Source organism: Pangasianodon hypophthalmus, chromosome 9 (genome assembly GCF_027358585.1).
Source record: "Pangasianodon hypophthalmus isolate fPanHyp1 chromosome 9, fPanHyp1.pri, whole genome shotgun sequence".
In the NCBI taxonomy this organism is placed as follows: Eukaryota; Metazoa; Chordata; class Actinopteri; order Siluriformes; family Pangasiidae; genus Pangasianodon; species Pangasianodon hypophthalmus.
This window is the reverse complement of record NC_069718.1, coordinates 13,597,400-13,603,087: the sequence shown is the minus strand read 5'-3', so window position 1 is coordinate 13,603,087 and position 5,688 is coordinate 13,597,400. Positions and strand designations below refer to the sequence as shown.

Sequence of the window (5,688 nt, the reverse complement as noted above, 5' to 3'; positions counted from 1 at the left end):
TTAATGTCTCAATGCTTTTTTTTTTTAGACTCCCTAAAGATTTCTGACTTTTCTGACAAGTTTGTTGGTTTCCATGAATAATTATGAAAAGGTAGGCTTTATCAGATATCTACAGTTATAGCTGTGGCAGCTACGATTCTTTGGACTGCTTGCTACAGTGATACAGGAGACACTTGAAAACTACGTTTTTCAGCATTGATCAGATCAAATTCGCCCAGCTGAATATGCTGAAGGGGAAAGGACGCGAGGTGTGAAAGACCCGATTTATGCCCGATTTGCGTCAGCTTTATCTATGACCTGTGAATCCATGAGCCTCAGTCTTGTAAGCCAATAGAAAACAAGTACGCGGGACTGTATTCTAATTGTTCGTGAATGGCTAATTATTAATTAATCACATTTGAATACTGCCTGCTGTAGCGCACATCTGGAAAAAAAAATCTAGCTAGCCAAACACTGACATATGCTCGGGTTTTGTGGTAAAATTTTGTTTGTTCTCTTGTTAGCAATTTTGGCAACTCCGCTTTATTGATCAATAAAATCAGTTCCATCAGTATTCTTCTACAAACCGGCCCTAACAGTTCTTCCGCAAGTATTGATGAGAACAGCGTCTTCCTGCTGCCGTTCTTCACCACAGATGTCTTGAGTAACCCTGTGCCAGTTCTCATACCAGAGAGGCTGATTTCACCCTGCCATCCCAGTGATCACCAAGGAGAACGTCAATATTGGTAGTGTTTGTCCATTGTTTTCTGCTGGGAAACAAGTACCCCTGCATTGCTATAAAGCGATTTGATTGAAGAAAAAAAAATTCTTAAGACAACAGCTGGACAACAGAGAGAACTCTGTTGAGATGAGAACTCTGGATTCCTGTCCAGTGTTCTCATCGTCTGAAGAAACCCCACGTGAAAGTTGGGAAATGTTGCACAGCATTTGCCAAGCCCCCACTCTGCTCTTTCCCATATCTAATAAAAACCTGGATGCACAGTTAAGTTCACGTAAGTGCTGATTACGCGTGTAGATTTTCTTTTGGTCAGATAACAGAGTTTGTGACATGCATAAACTAAACTGAGCACTGACAGGAATGTCATTCAGTAACTAGTTCAAACTGTAATTGATTAACTAATTTTAACCAGTGCTCTTGAAACAGAACAGAAAAACCAACACTCATTTCACATGAAATCAGTCAAATCCATTGTGTGTAAATTTTGGTAAAAATAAATAAAAAGAGGTCATTTTAAAACATAGCTGTATAACTGGGCAGAGCTTAAAGGTTGATGGAAAATAAAATAAAAAACACTTTAATTTATCACTGAATATGACAATATAATATTGATTTTATATAGACTTTTCTGAGATATCAGTATTGATATCTTTTATAATAACTTCTATATTATAGAATATTGTTATATTCTACATAACTAAATATTAATTCTAAATATTTTACAGATTCAATGCAGAGCTCCAGTTTTGCCTGCAGTTTGTGATTACACATCGTAATGCCTATCCTGTGTCATACAGCTGTCTTCAAGCATCGTGAGAAAATATTCACGTGGATGGTAACTGCATATTAACAGTATAATCTATATTTGAACCAGTGGATATCTGTTACTCTTAAGTAGTAATCTTACAAAATATTATCTTATATAAAGCTTTTATATAAAAATATTTTTAAAAAATATTATGTTAAAAAAAACTAGAAAAAAAGTTAATTTATGTACTATGTTAAACCTAGTTTGCAAACTAGATCTAGGACTTTTTGAGTATCTTCACGAATGTGGTGTCATTATTAATACTAAATATTAATTTTGTAGTAAAGCTGATTACTCTTCAGTAGTATAGTAATAAGCATAGATATAGCAGTTATTCGGCAATGTTAGCAGCTTATTAGTGCTTCTTTTAATGTTCTCAGATTTGCATGTTTTGCGTGTTTCCATAATAACTACTGCTTAAGGAGAAGTATGTGACCTTTAATGTAAAGGGTTCTGAATACTATAATTGTTAGTGAAACACTGATATAATTCAAATCTTATCAATCTAAATATCCTGTTTAAGTAGAATTTGCTTCATTATTAAGTGCAACTGAGTTTGTCTGGGAACTTAGAATCTCTTCGCCAGTCCTGGAGATAAAGAGCACATTTAAAATGTTATCATTTTAGCATGCACATTTCCAAAACTTTTAGTCTTTATTGAGGACCAGGTATTATTGAGCATCAACAATATAGCTTGAATATGAAAACACTTAAGAAAAAGAAAAAAGCTTCTAAAGATACTAAATAACTGCTGTATCCTCTGTACATACATGCACACATATTAGCTATAAATTAGTGTCTAGTATGTGACCGCTTGTATTGAAGGGTTCTACTTTCATACACGTGATTCACTGCTGGAGTGAGGAACGTACTGTTAAATGACTGGAGAAAGAGTGCTGTGCTTCGTCATGTCTGTCTGTTACAATGTTCTTTTTATGGCGTGAGTGTGTGTGGTTATGTGTGTACAGTACAAGTCATTTGGTGGCTTGGCTTTAAAAAGCTAATGGAAGGGGACTAAATATTTTACATAGTTTTTCGATCTTTCGATTCCCCTCACCTTCTTACTAGGAGTAATACATATATATATATATATATATATATATATATATATTTGTATTTCTAAGTTTGAAAGTGGCATGACATCCCGGGCACACAAGTAACTCAGATGCACAAGAAAGTACTCAGCACAGAATAGCTTGTATGTATCTGTATTAGCATCAATAGGTAGACTGAATCCACAGAAGGTTCTACAATTATACTTAAGCTATGCATGCTTAGACAGTGATAATTCTCCTTTTAAATCGTTTACAGCCGTGCTAGTCTCTAACCCCCTTTGAAATGTCAGCGTCATCTAACTAACCACAGCAGAGATGACCTATTGCGTGTTTTACTGTTGTTTTTTTATAGCGGCTAATTTACAAGAGCTATCAGGAAAGATAAACTAACCTTTTCAACAACATTAATATATTGTGTTTTCTGTCAGGCTAATAAAAATGTGGTTTTACAAACATCTTGTGTGGTCTGGTAGTTCAAACTGTAATGGGGCTACTTCCCCCTCATAATAACAGCTGTTGTCATTTTGACTCATGAATGGTGGCTGATACGAAACAAGAGTTCTTCGAGAGACCTGGTGTGTGGATTAAATAAACAGCATCCTAAGCGACCTTTCCTAAAGTTGAAATCAGTCCTCGACTCTGTCTAATTCTATCTGTCAAAAAAAAAAAAAAAAAAAAAAAAAGATCCTAGCACATTAGGAGTATGCCCACAGTGTTGGAGTTGCAATAGGAGATGGCCAAAGATGGACAGGGCAATAAATACTCTATCCTATAAATAGTGGCAAAGCCAGGCTTTAGAAAGTCCTTGCATGTACTACTCATTTCACTGTCAATGTTCACTAAGACAACCAGAGCAGACCCTGTGCAGGCAGGAGTTTTGGATAGGAGCCAGACACATTCTTGCCTCCCCTAGGTTGCTGTTAGTTCATCTGAGCTCAGCCAATGTACTCTGTCACCCCGCGGCTTCTCTCCCAGCCCCGTCCACAAACACTGTTGTTTTCTGGCCCGGTGGGAGACTGCATCTGAGTGCCCGTGCAGCACAGCTGTCGTTTATGACATTCTGCTATATATTGTTACACATAAGGATCGCAAAGAGATTTTTTGATCTCTTAGCAACTGAAAATATCTTAATTACAGGCAAATTTATCTAATATTTCCTATTCTGGGATTTTTATAAATTAAATATAAGATCATTTGGTGATGATAGATGATACTCATTTCAAGCTTTAAATGTTCTTATTCCTCTAGAAAGAAATGCATAAAATTAGAAGAAATGTATAGAAATAGCTTTAATAATCAAATATCTTTTCATTTGTTGTAAACTTATAATAGGAAATTCTAGATAAATTTGACTATATATAAGATATTTTCACTTGCTAAGATGCAGTGCAATGATATAGTTTGGTCAATGAGGATATGCATTTAAACTGAAAGTTCAGTAGTTTAGTATACTACTATGTGCAAAATAAAAAGATAGGTAGAAAATACCCAATAATTACATGTTAGAGAGATCTTTTGTATGTTGTTATAAAATATTAAAAAATAGAAATGTGTTTATTTAAGAAAACTGTTTTTTTTTTTTTTTGTTTGTTTTTTTAATAAAACAGTATGACAATAGGAATAGGAAATTTAATGCAGGCTAAGGATTCAAAAGGAACTTCACTTTACATAATCTTTACAGAAAAAAATTGTATATTTTTGCGTTCACATGACTGCACTATTTTTTTATTTCATTTTTCCATGTTCTTGCAGTTTCCCGCTCGGAAAATCTACCCATGTTGCTCTTCCTATTAGCTCATAATAAGTACCATTTGCTGTCCAACCAGGAGCTCTGTTTCATCTTAACTCAGGTAACGTCACCGCACTCAGTTAAGCAGCCGCATTGTTCTTTGGACAACGGATGTGTTGTAAATCTACGGGAAAAGAACAAGAGAGAGTATATCATGCCTGACATCCCATTATAGTGCTTATTTGCAATCAACAATGCTTCATTCCCACTGGGTGGTCTTTTTTTTTTTTTTTTTAAAGAATCTCTTCAAAAAACACATTTGCATTGTAAATAAGCTTATTATAATAATGAAATAAAAGCTGGGGAGTTGTTTTGATGTCTACAAGGAAACAAAAAATCCAAAGGAGCTTTGGAGAATTGTGTTTGTCATTGCTGTAGTCAGTTTGTATTTCTGTACGTGACCAGTTATGGCACCTGTTTGTAATTAATGAAAGGAAATGTGCAGATGAGAATCATTTAGAAGTCAGATTAATCATTTAGGAGAAACTAGCTCAGGCTTTACTGTATACATGGAAAGAAAAAATGGTGTACTTCTTAAAAACTCCAGTCAGGAACTGGAAAAATAGCACCACCGCCTCGTGATTAGCTCTGAGTATGCTAATCAAGAGGAATTAAGTTGAAGTCTTGAAGCAGGGTTGATATTCAAAGGCTTCCATTGTTGCACTACCAATATTTGTAGTAAGTTTCCTTTTTAATTCTCTTACTTCATATAAACAAAAACATTTAGACATTTGGAAAACCTGAGAGGTTAATCGAACAACATCAGTGAAAATTAGGGTCCAATTAAATATGACATCAATAAATATTTAAGGACTAGATTTAGAGCTTCTTGAACATCTGGGAATGCTGGGGTTTTTCATTTAATGGATATGCGAAGCCCCGTTGGTCTTACTCAAAGAGAGATCACTGTGAATGCCTTAAGCTTTTCATTGTTTAAACCTGCACGCAAGGCTTCTGTGGTTATTTTGGACCGGACCAAGTGATGGCTGGAATGCACAGCTTCTGAAGAGGGTTTAATTTGAAGAGGTGTTTGTTTAAGAGATGCTGGGTGATGTCTTTCTGTCTGGTTTCTATTTAAGTGTAGCACTTCTACATTTCATAGAATATCTCAGCCAGGCCATATCTCTCTGTCTCTCTCTCTCTCTCTCTCTCTCTCTCACACACACACACTGTCTCTCAGTGGAAACCAGTGCCTGCTTTGGAGATGAAAATGTAAATGATGAGCAAAATGTGTGGCCTCAACCCTCGGTGAGATTACAAATGCATTTGTCTCTCTGGGAGGCACGCAAGGTGACAGCAAGCCCTTTCGGCAGCCAAT

At 35.7% G+C, this 5,688-nt stretch overlaps 1 long non-coding RNA gene across 2 annotated transcripts in view; it reads right to left on the bottom strand.

The window, feature by feature from the left end:
- Positions 1-4,196: 4,196 nt before the first annotated feature.
- The window catches only part of LOC128318930 (uncharacterized), a 30,903-nt gene continuing 29,411 nt past the window's right edge, over positions 4,197-5,688 (bottom strand). For both annotated transcript variants that reach the window (XR_008302350.1, XR_008302351.1), the window contains exon 5: positions 4,197-4,494. This is a non-coding gene — a long non-coding RNA (uncharacterized LOC128318930). The remainder of the gene's footprint in view (positions 4,495-5,688) is intronic.